Source organism: Chionomys nivalis, chromosome 7, assembly GCF_950005125.1.
Source record: "Chionomys nivalis chromosome 7, mChiNiv1.1, whole genome shotgun sequence".
NCBI lineage: Eukaryota > Metazoa > Chordata > Mammalia > Rodentia > Cricetidae > Chionomys > Chionomys nivalis.
The window spans coordinates 89,977,401-89,991,766 of record NC_080092.1 but is presented as its reverse complement, the minus strand read 5'-3'; the positions used below and the strand labels follow the sequence as shown (position 1 = coordinate 89,991,766).

The 14,366-nt window shown below is 45.1% G+C and overlaps 1 protein-coding gene across 1 annotated transcript in view; it reads right to left on the bottom strand.

The window, feature by feature from the left end:
- Arsg (arylsulfatase G) overlaps positions 1-11,562 on the bottom strand; it is a 132,891-nt gene extending 121,329 nt beyond the window's left edge. The window contains exon 1 of the mRNA XM_057773452.1: positions 11,465-11,562. The gene's annotated coding sequence lies outside the window, so the exon portion shown is untranslated. The remainder of the gene's footprint in view (positions 1-11,464) is intronic.
- Between the last annotated feature and the right edge of the window lie 2,804 nt (positions 11,563-14,366).

Genomic DNA, 14,366 nt, shown 5'->3' with positions numbered 1-14,366 from the left:
ACTGCTGAGCCATCTCTCCAACAGTGTATTTTTGAGCACAGTCAACCCTCATTCCTCTTCCTAACTCCTCCCAAATTCACCCCTACCCCTACTTCGTTTTTTTTTTTGTTTTTTTTTTTTTGGTTTTTTCAAGACAGGGTTTCTCTGTGGTTTTGAAGCCTCTCCTGGAACTAGCTTTTGTAGACCAGGCTGGTCTCGAACTCACAGAGATCTGCCTGCCTCTGCCTCCCGAGTGCTGGGATTAAGGGCGTGTGCCACCACCGCCCAGCCCCTACTTCGTATTGTCGGGTTATTTTGTTTGTTTGTTTGTTTGTTTGTTTTATAACCCATGGAGTCCAGTTTGTGTAGTTTGGTTCTGAAGCAAGATGGACCTACCAGAGTCCACACCATTAAAGAAAACGGAACTTTCCCTTCCCCAGAAGCTATCAAGAGCTCCTTAGCTTAGGTGGGGGCTCATGAGCCCTGCCCCATCGGTGCTGGAATGTTGTCTGGCTCGATCTTATGTAGGCAGCCATAGCCCCTGTTCGTTCACAAACACAGCGGGCCGTGGTGTCAGAAGACAATGGTTTTGCTCTGGTTCTCCCTGACTTCTAGTTCTTAACAATCTTTTCACCTCCACTTCCAAGATAGTCCCTAAGTCTTAGTGGGTGGTGGTGCACAGATGTTCATTTGTGCCTTAGCACTCCACTGACACATATTCCCTGCATAACACTAAAGCTCACTAACGCTTCGTTCACTTAGTTTCACAGGCTGATCACAAACTTCACATTCAGTTCTGTCTCAGCCTCCATGTACGCTCAGCTTTTTTTTTCTCCCCCCCCACCCCCCATTTGTTTTTTTGAGATGGGATCTCTCTACACAGCCCTGGCTGTCCTGGAACTCTAGCTCTGAAGATCAGACTGGCAGCAAACTCACAGAGATCTACCTAGCTCTGGCTCTGCGGAGCTGGGATTAAAGGTGTGTGTAAGAGGTTGCTTGTTTGTTTCCCGGCCACCCAGCAGCTAAGACCCGAAATAATCACACAGAAACCATATTATTTAAATCACTGCTTGACCCATTAGCTCTAGCTTTTTATTGGCTAACTCTTACATCTGAATTTAACCCATTTCTAGTAATCTGTGTATCGCCATGTGGCTGTGGCTTACAGGGTAAATTCCGGCGTCTGTCTCCAGCCTTCTTTCTCTCAGCATTCAGTTTAGTTTTCCCCACCTAGCTAAGTTCTGCCCTGCTATAGGTCCAAAGCAGTGTCTTTATTCATTAATGATAATCACCGCATACAGAGAGAAATCCCACATCACCTCCCCTTTTCTGTTTAAATAAAAAAGGAAGGTTTTAACTTTAACATAGTAAAACTACATATAACAAAACAGGTATCAAGCAAGAATTACAGTTATAATATGTATATCCACTTTATCTTTTATTATAACTAAGGAAAACTATAACTATAAATTCTTCAACTCTATCAAAGACTCCAGAAGTATATAATACTACCTAAGTAAACAGGAAGTGCATTGTAAGAAACTTCCAAAGCTCTGGAAATGACAGAGATATCTCTTTGCCTGGATAGTCACCCAAAGTTCTGTATTGTTGGGGCATTAATCTTCAGCCCACAGGCCCCTAGTGCCCGGCAGACTTTTCCATGAAGTAGGAAATTTTAAAGACAGTTCTCCCTATACTGGCAGTTTGTCAGTCACTTTCTTCTGTGTCTGGCAGTCTCTTTCATGAAGCAGGAACCCCGAAAGATCATCTCACCTTTAGGCAAGTTCAGCAGTCATTTCTCTGTGGGTCCTGTATGTCCAGTTCACATAGCATACCATCAAGCAGTCCAGGCAAGAGCAGTTTCTTGCCCAAATGGCTAACCAACTCCATAAGGAGCCTCTTCGATACCCATCTTCCTCTTGAAGTAATTGGAGCTGCTGCCGGAGACAGACTCTGAAACTTTACCCAGTAAGTCACAGCCATGTGGCAATACACAGATTACTAGAAATGGTTAGATTCAGATGTAAGAGTTAGCCAATAAGAAGCCAGAGCTAATGGGCCAAGCAGTGATTTAAACAATATGTGATTATTTCAGGGCTGAGCAGCCGGGAATCAACAAGCGGCCTTCCTCCAACAGGTGTGCATCACAATGATGAGTTTGACCCTTTATCTTCTGCTGACTCTTTCCTATAAATTATTTTGAAATGCTTTAGAAAATAATTCAAAGGAAAAGGAAGAATGAAATGATGGAGAACAGGACAGATGAAAATTAAATAGCCTAATCACAATGAAAAGAAACATTCTCAATTAAAGAACAAAACATAATTTAATCTGATAATCTGATTATTATTATTCCTGCCCCTCCTCCTCTTCCTCTTCTTTTAACGAGTCTCAACTTTGCCCTGCCTGACCTCAAAGTCATGGCAGTCCTCCTGCCTCAGCCTCTTGTACGCAAGAATTAAAGGTACCATTCTTTATATAGGGTAAATGCCCCCATTCCTCAACCAATTTCATTTTTTTTCTTTCTTCCTATCTTCTTTCGTACATGTGTGTTAAATGGGTGCACTTGTAAGTGTGTGCACATGGGGGGCCAGCAAGATTACTCAGCTAAACTTAATAAATAACTCAAGTCTGATCTCCGGAACCTACATAACGGAAGAGAGAACCAAGTTGTACGTGCTGTCCTCTGACACCTACACACAGAAACCACGGCATATGTGTTCTTCCATCCCCATGCACTCGAGATAAAACATAGTTTTTAAAATGTAATAAAAACATTGGGCATGGTGGTACATGCCTGTAATCCCAGTGTTTGGAAGTCAGTGGCAGGAGAATGGAGGTAGTGAGTTCAAGGCCAGTCTAGCTAGCCAGGGCCACATCTAATGATCCTCTAAAAAACCAAAAAACAACAACAAAAAAAATGTTAAAATGCTGTGATGTTAAATGTACCCCAGGCCATGGCCCTACTAGGAGGTGGGGACCTAGTGGAAGAGAATCAGGCTTTTGAGGGCATGCACTTGAAGGGGAGATTTGTCTCAGCTACTTTGCCACAGTGATTGGAAAGTTCCAGAAAGTCCCAAGAACTTTTCAAATCTCTAGTTTTGCTCCGTGCGTTTTCTGGCTTCCTGGCTTGTTTTTGAGACAGGGTCTCATGGAGCCCAGATTCACCTTAAACTTTCTATACAGCTAAGAATGATCTTAAACTTCAGCTTCTCCTGCCTCCACCTCCCAAGTGCTGGGATAGCAGGTGTGAGCCACTATGCCTGATTTAGGTGGAGCTAGGGGTTGAACCCTGGGTTTTGAGATGCTAGCAGACACTCCACTAACGGAAGCCTGCTCAGAATGCTAACTCTCTAGGCACAGGTGCCTAGTGTCAAGGGCTGGCAAGCTTTTACCATGAAGATCCAGAGAGTAAATTCTTGAGGCCTTTCTTATTACACAGATTATGCCAAAAGTATTCAGCTGCCAGCCATTGTAGGTCCAAAGCAGTCATAGTCTGTAAATGAAGGGGCATGGCTGCCTTCATCAACATTTTTATCACAGTTTGGAAATTTGAATTTTATAAAAACAATCATATGTTATCAAACCATATTTGATTTATTGGGAAGTGTTAAAACAGTTTTCGCTCACAATCTATTAAAATAAACATTGGAGGGGATGGAGAGATGGCTCAATACCACTCTTGCAGAAGACCCAAGTTCAGTTCCCAGCACCCAAGTGGGGCAGCTCACACTTGCAAGAAACTATAGCTTTGGGGGAATCTGACATCTCTGAACTTCTCGGGCACCTGCTCTCTCTCTCTCTCTCTCTCTCTCTCTCTCTCTCTCTCTCTCTCTCATCTCTGAACTCCTCGGGCACCTGCTCTCTCTCTCTTTCTCTCTGTCTCTCTCTCTCTCTCTCTCACACACACATAATTGAAAATAAAATAAACCTTAGAAAGAAAGATTTGGTACCAGGATTAGCGGCATACACTTATAATCCTAGAAGTTGGAAGACAAAGTCAAGAAGACCACGAGTTCAAGGACAGCCTATAGGGGATAGAGTTCATTGGGGAACTCTCTGGGCTTCGTCATCTACCAAAACTAAACACTAAATATGTAGTGGACTCAGTTTGGCCTGCAGACCATTCATAAGCCTGTTCCATCTGTCGGATGTTGCAATGGGCCCGCAGCACAGCTCTGAACACCAAGTTCTGGCAAATGGGAAGCTATTGCCATTCCTGGTGTAGTGGCTCACATCTGTAACACCAGCACTCAGAAGGCTGAGGCAAGATCATCACAAGCTCCAGGTCAGTCTGCACTGCTTAATGATAAAAGACCAAAAAAGAAAAAAAAAATAGTGAAGTAATAAAACTAAAGAGCTTGAGGTGGGCAGTGATGGTGCACGTCTTTCATGTCAGCACTTGGGAGGCAGAGGCAGACAGATCTCTGTGAGTTCAAGGCCAGCATGGTCTACAGAGCGAGTTCCAGAATAAGCTCCAAAGTTACAGAGAAACCTTGTCTTTAAAAAGGGGGGGTGGGGGCTCCATAAGTGAAGTGCTTGCTGCACCGCATGGGGTCCTGAGTTGAACCCCTAGTTCATACACAGAAGCCAACTGTAGCTTTAGCTTTGGAGGTAGGGAAGGGGGCTCAACCGTCAGCCAGTCTAGCTGAAAGAGCAAGCTGGCTCAGTGAGAGACCGTGCCTCAATAGGAGATGGAAAGTAGTGGAGGAAGGCACCCAGTCATGACCTCTGACACCCACACACTCGGTACAGGAGAGCCCACCTTTACAAATGTGAAACCCGCCCCCCGACGTACAACACACAAAGGATCATCAAAGTCACGTTTTTATTAAATGCCCATTATTTTGGTACAAGAGAGATGGCTTAGCAATTAAAAGCACTGGCTGCTCTTCCAGACGACCCGGGTTCAAGTCCCAGCACCCACACGTTGGCTCACAACCATCAGTAACTCCAGCTCAAGGGGATCCAATGCCCTCTTCCAGCCTCAGAGGGCAACAGGTGTAGGTGTGGTGTGCAGACATACATGCAGGCAAAACACCCACATGCATTAAAATCAGAGTTTTTCATTGTATCTTATGTGTATGAGTGGGGTGCCTGAATATATGTTGTGCACAACTTGTGTGCAGCACCTACAGAAGTCAGACTAGTGTGTCAGATCCCCTGGAACCGGAGTCACAAACACTGTGAGCTCCCATGTGGGTGCTCAGAATTGAACCTGGGTCGTCTGGGAGAGCAGCCAGGACTCTGAACTACTGTCATCCCTCCAGCCCCTCATCAAAGCAATTTTCAGACCATAGGTGTCCAAGACAGGCAAGATCAGACAGTTGCCAATGCATCAATTAATGTTTTTTTTTTTCTTCCATGATGACTCTTCAGCCCGTCACTCTCTGTCCTTGTATATCTACCATGTCCTTTCTGTATGAATGTAGGCTGTGAGCCTGTCTAGTCGTTAAGGTCACATGCCCTCTAGAGGCAAATGAATGTCTTCATACACTGTTTCCAAACCTCTTACCAATTTATCCTTTCTTTTTTAAAGCATGGTCTTATGTAGCTCAGGTTAGCCTTCACTTGACTATGTAGGGAGGACCTAAAACTTCTGATCCTTCTGCTTCCACACCCGAAGTGCCAGGATTATAGGCATAGTTACTGTGCCCCATTTTATGGAGTTTTGGGGATCAAACCCAGGCCCTGGTGTATGCTAGGCAGGCATTCTTACCAACTGAGCTACAATCCCGGCCCACAAAGTTACCAATTTTATTCTCCAGCAGTGCATAGCTTCCGGGCATTTCCTGATATCTGGTACAGAGTAGAAACTGTGCCCCAAGTCTGAGTTTCAATAGACTAAATTCAATTTACCCAGAGGTATTTATTACACATAGTGTCCAGAATAAACTAAAAATCAAAACCATCACAATTCATTTTCTCTCCTCCTCCCCCTTTCTCTGACTTGTCAGGGATGGCCTTGAACTCACTGAGCAGCCAGGGACAACCTTGTGACTTCTGTTGGCCTGCCTCCACCTCCCTCTGCCAGGATTACAGGCCTGTACTACCTGTCCGGCACAATCCTTATTTTTCCAAAGCCCCCACATTTTGGAGTCTGCTGATAAGCAATCCAGTGTTTAGAAGCCATAGCTTTGAAGTTTTAAAGTCATTAAAATCAAGCCATTTAAAAGGCAATGCAGACGCGTTACAGGCTGGCGCACCTCTACAGCTATACAGAACACCAGGGAAAGAGAGACAGTCCTAGTTTCCAGGAGAGTCTGTAAGCCAGGTCCCTCACATCCACCAAGTGGGCCAGAGACTAGGGCCCCCTGGTGTTCATTTTTACAATAAACAAGCAGTCTGGATTTTCACACAAAAATTAAAAATTAAAAACCAAATTGAATTTACTTCTGTGCTTACAGATTCCCTGGAGGGGGAATCACACATCAATCAAGCCTGCTGTTCCTGAACACATCACTAAGATACTGAGAGGGATCACAACTTGGGCCATGCATCTGGAACTTGCCTTTCCAGTCATTCAAGGAGACAATCAGGTTAAGGACCGTAGCAACCTTCTTCCTTAGGATCAAACATGATGCCCCCCTCTCCCCTCCACGCCACCCTTCGTCTTGTCTTCGCTGCTGAACTCTAGTCTTGTATTGACCACAGTGTGCTCTGGCCCCTCTTCTACGAAACCACCCTGACCTTTGCTATTCCTACACATTCCATCAGAGCTAGGTTCTTCTTTTGGTTGTTTTTTTTTGGGGGGGGTGGCTATTATTGAGACAGGGCCCATTAGACCAGGTTAGCCTCAAACTCACTATGTAGCGAGGATGACCTTGGACAGATCTTCCTTACTTCTCTTACGTGCTGGAATTATAGATTTGTGCCCTGACATCTGGCTCTACTTTCTAAATATATCCAGGATCTGACTGCATTGTCATTTCGGCATCTCTCTTTGATCCAAGCTTATATTGTCTTAACTATATGATCACAGTAATCTTCTAGCTTGTTTGCCTGCTACACACTCTGACACCTCCTTAAATACCCACATAGCAGCCATGGCGATTCTTTTGAAGCACAAGCCAACCACAGCTCTTCAATACAGACCCTAGATGAACCACATGATGCTGTTGCTTTCCCCCTTGGTCCAACTAGGCTGACCTCTAATCAATCCCCGCCCGCTTATTTCTATTTTGTCTATGGGTGTTAAGCCTGCTTGTATGCCTATAGTGCCTGAAGAGACCAGAAGAGGGCGCCAGGTTCTCTGGTCCTGGAGCTGCCTGCCAGGTGTCCACTGAGCATCAATCCAGCGCCCACTGATTCTTACTATTCAGCTTGAGGTTGTCTGTGCCTGGTATACCCTTCCATTCAATCAACATACAGCATATCCTTTTAATTCGCTTCATTCCAAATGCCAGCCCTATGGAGGCATTTCTAACTGTCCTACCCAAAAATATTTGGGGCTGGGGGGACACAGTTCAACTGACAGAGGGCTCACTTGGCATGCAGGAAGCCCAGAGCTCAACCCCCAATATAGCATAAACCCAGCTGTGGTGGCACATACATGTAGGACCAGGAGTTCAAAGTCATCCTTGGCTACAGCAAGTTCAAGTCTTCCTGGACTACATACGTGAGAATGTATCTCAACCCCCAACTCCAAATGAATTTGCTTCTCTTCCTTTACTCTGAGTCTATGCTACAGAACCACTGATTTGCCTTGATTCCGTCTCTTTGTCTAGAAAGTTAGGGGAAACTTTTTTCTTCACTGCTATATATATCCTGAAGGGTTTGGCAAGGCCTACCAGTACTGCCTGGTATTAAAATATTATTAAGAGACTAAACATGTGAATGAATGAGTTTTGTTATTTTTAACTGATTGACAGACCCCTTTGTTACGTGAGTTTTCAAAACCGGTATCTATATACGAGGAGAGCCCAGGAGTCTGGTGCTACTTCACTTTGGTGAATCACAGGAAGCCGAAAACATCCTGCACAGAAACCACTGCCACTCCAAGACCCAAAGATGGGGCTCGAAGCACCCAGCAAGCAAGTACTGTATAGCATGTTGGCTATAAAAAATCAAACACTGATAGATCCATAAGCAGAGACTGAAGACAGCAGGTGGAAGAAAGGAACACGAGGTAGCCATGCGAATGGAGGGCTGTGAGATTAATATATTTCCCATGCACATTTTGTTTTAACTTAGTCTGCTTCCTATCCCACAGCCATGTAGCCCAAACTGGCCCAGAACTTTCTATGTAATAGTCCCACCTGTCCTTATATTCACCATTCTTCTGCCAGAGCTTCACAAATCCTGGGGTTACAGTGTACACTCACTCCTGGGGCCCCATAGATATTGACACACGGAAACTGTACACAGTTACAGAGCACAGTGTGACGCTTTAGTACATGTGTACAATGGGCAGTGAGGTCAAACCAAAGTAACTGGCCTATCTACTGTCCGAGATATTGCCCTATGTTTGTGTTGGTGACATTTCAAGTCCTTTCCACTAGTCATTTTGCAATGCACAGTTACTGATCGGGTATGTGGCTTGAGGTTAGAACACTTTCCTAGCACACAGAAAGACCTGGGCGGCAAAACAAACAAAATAAAACTTAGCTGTTTCTCTCTTTCTTCTCTTTTATGTGGTGCTGGGGATAAACCCCAGGCTTCACAAATGTTAGACATGCACTCTATTACTGAGGGATATGTATAGTCCATGGTTCTTCTTTATTATTATTATTATTACTACGTGTATGTGTGTGTGTGTGTGTGTGTGTGTGTGTGCGCGTGCGCACGTGTGTCGGGGGGGGGTGCTAGAGTGCATAGAAAGAAGCCAGAGGATAACCCAGGGACCAAACTCGGGACATCAGGCTTGGCTGCAAGCACCTTCATTCTGTGAGCCATCTCACCAACCCAGTTTCCCTTTAAAATGCCTCCGTTGACAGCAGGTGCTTTCCTGACTCTGTACCTCTTCTTCCTCCCTTAAGGCCCAAGTCTGACTCCTTTGATTCTTTACCAACCCCGTAGGTGACCCCATCTGGATTAGAAAAGAAGTTGAAGGAGAGCATAATCCCATAAACCCCTTTATAAACAATCTGCAAAACAGTGGCTTGGGTTCTCACTGGGAGTATTTTACTTGCACGCAGTCACACCTAAAAGCATCACAGACCTTGGCATTAGAACCACCTGGATCGGGTCCAACTTTTGCCCCTGGTTTAAATGTCACACGTTCCCTCGGCTGTTACTGCCTTATCTCCGCATTCACTACACCAGGGCATCTTAAACAGTCGCACTCGGGACCCCTCTTCTTTGTTTGAGAAATTGTTGTGACCCCAGGTATGTAGGCATATCAAAGAGGTATGCAGATCAAGCATTTACTGGTAATGAATCATAAATTCACTTAAAAACAATACTTAAAGATGAAAGCAAACTTGTATACTAACGAGATGAAGGTAGTTCTTTCTTTCTACATAAAGGATTAACTTTCAGACTGGGGGTGGAGCTGTGGTAGAGCATTTAGCATGCATAAAGGCATGGGTTTGATCCCCAGAACACACACAGACACACACACACACACACACACACACATGCAAAAAGGGAGGAGGATTAAATCATGGCTGAGTGTCCACAACATCTTCAACACTTTCCACAGCTTGTGCATTTGATTGATTTAAATTCCAGTGCTGAAAATGTCCCCTCTCATTAAAAAAAAAAAAAAAAAAAAGTACCGAGAGGTAGAAGTGTATTTAGGGCAATTTGAGAAGTTGTTAGAAATTCTGTCCTAATCTCAAGACAAACTCATCGTACGGATTTTGTTGTAACGAAGCTGAAGTCAGCCACTCAAATGGAAACATTTAACATAATAAAATCTTTAACCACACTAACGACACAGGCTGAGGCATGACTATAGCAAAAGTAGTGTTTTCTACAATTAAACCACGCTTCTGTTGGAGCAGGAGACTTTGTATACACACCAAAACACCACAACTCTTTACACAGGACTGTCCGGGTTCTCAGCTGGGGAATCTGGGACAGTATTCACTGGAGACGTGTGACGTGACGCTACGTGCACTGCAGTGTGTGTTGTGTGTGAACTTGCAGTGTGACACAGACATGCCCTGCCAGAAGCACCTCGGTTCATTACACACTTGATTCTAAATTCATTTTTGGACATTGCACTTTGATTTTCAAAGACATTTCGACGTTATGAGTATTTTGCCTCGTGTATTTCTGTGTAACACGTGCATGCAGCACCCACAGAGGACAGAATAGGGCATTGGATGCCCGGGAACTGGAGTTCCAGATGGTTGTGGGTCACCATGTGGGTGCTGGGAATCAAACTTGGGTCCTCTGTTAGAGCAGTCAGTGTCCCTAACCACTGAGCAATCTCTCCAGCCCTAATTACATATCTAGATACCTTTGGCAGTTGCCGATTGATTGTGTGCCCCCAACACCCAGTTCTAGGAGCCCGTGAGGGGTTGCTACCCACAGTCTAAGACTAGACAATCTCCACATTTATAAACACACAATTTGGCTTTCCCAAACTGAAATAGACGCCAAGAAAGTGCCAGGTCCTAGGCAATGAGAGGAAGGCCTAAAAAAACAAAATCTACAAGTCAGGAATGGTAGTGAATGCCTGTGATCCCAGCTCTGGGGAGGCTAAGGCAGGAGGACTGACCTAAGTTGGAGGCCAGCTTCGGGTTACATGGTGAGTTTGAGGCCAGTCCAGGATACATAGTGAGACCCTGTCTCACACAGACAGGAAGGAAGGGAGGCCAGGAGGGAGGGATGGAAGGAAAACTCTCAGAGCGCCCCCTGGAGGTGAAGCGGCGGCCCGCCTGTGCCACATTCACCTGGAGTACCTGGACCTGCACCGCAAAGTCCCTAGCTCGCCCTTTCTCTACCGCCGCCTGGGTCTTAAGGGCACATCCTCTCACTTAGACTCCGGGATAGTAGGAGGCCAGGGCTGCGCTGTCCAACACAGTCCACAGTCACACGGGGCAGCCAATCGGAGTGGAGATGTCATATGAGATTTTTGAAGACTTGAAAGAAAAGCAAATACAAAATCTCTCTCAGCCCTTACAGTGATTACATATTAAGATGGCATTTTGGTGGCACTGAGACGAATGTTACTGAGATGAACTCCACCCGTTTTTTTTTTCCATTGGTCAGAGGATCTACCAGACAAGCTAAAATTACATGCATGACTTGTGGTAGTTCTTTATGGGACGGAGTTTCTCCAGATAAACCCAGAAGGTGACTAAGACTTGTTGGGTTTTGTTGTTTGTTTTTGTTTGTCTGTTGTTGGCGGTGCTGGGGGGAACGAACCCATGAATTTGTATGGAAGAGGACTGCCCTGGACTACACCCCCCAACCGGATATTCGAGCTTTCGGCAGAAGAGTTTTGCAAGTGCTCTAAAGGAGAACCGACTCCACCCACGGTTCAGGTGCTGGGGCATCCAGACCTGGGGTGCGTCAGGCTGCGGTGGTTTACCTGGGTTCCTGGCGCCCTGCAGGCCACGCTGCCACTCCACTCTCCTCCCAGGGGCGGTCACAGGTGTCGCCCGCCACAAGCCGTCCGCGGGAGGGATGGCTCCCGGGCGCAGCTGGGGACAAAGACGCGCTTCCTGCCCGGGAAGGGCCCGCTCCGCGGCTATAGCCGTCCGGCCGCTGCCTGCTTGGATTTTATCACTGGGGCTTCGGAGAGGAAACAAGCAACAACCCCGGCCCCCAGTTCCTCCACGGGTTTGAGATGAGTCAGTTAGCCCTGTGTCAGGGAAGTGTTACTTCAAAAAGCAAGCCTGGGGCACGCTTGTGATGCCAGCCCTGCAGAGGCTCTGAGGCAGAAGCATACCAGATCAAGGACAGCCTGAACTTTTAAAAGTGATCTAAAAGGCATTTAACCAGGAAAGCGAATCTAAGGAAAACCACTGATATGATTGTCAAGTGTGTTTTTAATTACACCGTCTAAGTTACAATGAAAAAATTTAGATTTCAAATGGGAAAAGAGAGCTGGAAATAGCTCATTCACTAAAGTGCTTGCTGTGTAAACAGAGGCCCAAGGATGACCTAGCACCCATAGGATGGGGGTGAAGAAACAGGCAGGTGGATTCCAAGGTTCACTGGACAGCCTGTTTGACCTAACCACTGAGGAATGTCCCTCCCCGCAACCATTTAAAAACCTACATACCTGTCCCACAGAACCAAGTAGGAATAATGAAGGAAAAGTACAAATTAGACAAAAATCCTTGCCTATTGCTCCTGTTTGGCCGTCTCTATTAAGTTTTCGTGATCTGAGATGTCAACACTTATTGAGCTTTACATTTTTCTCTGTTCCCCTCCCTGCCTCTACCCTCCCCTTCAGCCCTCTCCCAAGGTCCCCATGCTCCCAATTTACTCAGATCTTGTCCATGTATGTCTCTCTTAGGGTCCTCATTGTTGTCTAGGTTCTCTGGGATTGTGATTTGTAGGCTAGTTTTCTTTGCTTTATGTTTAAAAACCACTTATGAGTGAGTACATGTGATCATGTGATAATTGTCTTTCTGGGTCTGGGTTACTTCGCTCAAAAGCTCCATCCATTTGCCTGCAAAATTCAAGATGTCGTTATTTTTTTTCTGCTGTGTAGTTCTCCATTGTGTAAATGTACCACATTTTCCTTATCCATTCTTCAGTCGAGGGGCATGTAGGTTCTTTCCAGGTTCTGACTATGACAAACAATGCTGCTACAAACATAGTTGAGCACATGTCCTTGTGGCACGATTGAGCGTCCTTTGGATATATACCCAAAAGTGGTATTACTGGGTCCTGAGGAAAGTTGTTTCCTAATTTTCTGAGAAATCGCCAAACTGACATCCAAAGGGGCTGTACCAGCTTGCACTCCCACCAGCAATGCAGGAGTGTTCCCTTTTCCCCACAACCTCTCCAGCATAAGTTGTCATCAGTGTTTTTGACTTTGGCCATTCTTACAGGTGTAAGATGGAATCTCTGAGTTGTTTTGATTTGCATTTCACTGATGACTAAGGATGTTGAGCATTTCTTTAAGCAAAGTAACTTATTTCTAGGGCGGTATTTAGACATTGGGAAAGAAATTATTTTCATCAATATTTTAACCTCGTGTTCACTTAGCATGTGCAAAGCAAAACCCCCAGGTGCTGGCTAGTGCAATGTGCATCGTGCCTCAAGCCGTCTCTCCTGCTTTCTGGAGGGAAAAAACTCTCCCACTGAGTTGCAGGCACAGTAAATTACACATTCCCCCCCCCCCCCCCCGTGTGTGTGTCTTTGTCTCTCCATGCAGTAAGTCAGAGGGCATCTTGGGAGAGCTGGCGCTCTCCTACCCTGTGAGTCCCAGGAATCAGCCTCAAGTCCTCAGGTTTGGTGGCAGGTGCCTCACCTTTTGAGCCAGCTCACCAGTCCCTAGACTGTATTTTTTAAAGTTAATCCTAAAAATTCTCCAAAAGTGTACACAATCTAATTTGTTATAACATCATTTAAATGAAGACTGCTTAATAAATGTTTGCTATATAATTTTTAGTTGTTCATTCTCATTTTCAGCAACAGTGAGTAATTTCTTCCAGAAGTTCTTATTCCTGGCTCCTTGGCAGAGTAGGCTCAAAAGGATTCTTTATCTTGTCCAGATAATTATAATTATATTATAATAAATAGCCATTCTAGGTTTATGATTAATGTTGACCCACAGGAGAAGTGCATTTACCTGGTAGGAAAATAAAAAATAAAATAAAATAAACATAGAACGGGGAATAATTAGGAGTAACCATTCAAGGGAGAATTAAACTTCATAAACAAGATGCGTCAAACCCATCTGCTTCTTTTCAATATTACAACAATCATAAACAGTCTCCAACTGATGCCAGTGACAATCTGCCATTTTCAAAACTGATTTAAAAGGCGTTTAACCAAGAAAGCGAATCTAAGGAAAACCACTGGTTTGGTTGGCAAGCGTGCTTTTAATTACACCGTCTAAGTTACAACAATGAAAGAATTTAGATTTCAAACGGGGAAAAGAGAGCTGGAAACAGCTCAGTCACTAAAGTGCTTGCTGTGTAAACAGAGGCCCAAGGGTGACCCAGCACCCATAGGATGGGGTGAAGAAATAGGCAGGAGGATCCCCGATGTTCACTGGACAGCCTGCTTGACCTAATCACCGAGGAATGATACCTGCGGCTGTCCCTCCCCCTCCCAACCATTTAAAAAGAAAAAAAAAAAGACAATGAGAGCGAAAGGAAGGAATTAAGTCTTACCTTAAAGATCAGATAAGAAGAAAGGGGGGACTGGGGCTGTCACTCAACTGTAGAGTACTAAGCAAGCACAAGGCCCTGGGTCAAACCCCAGTATTACTAGGTATGGTGGCACATGCCTTTTAATTCCTACACTTGGGA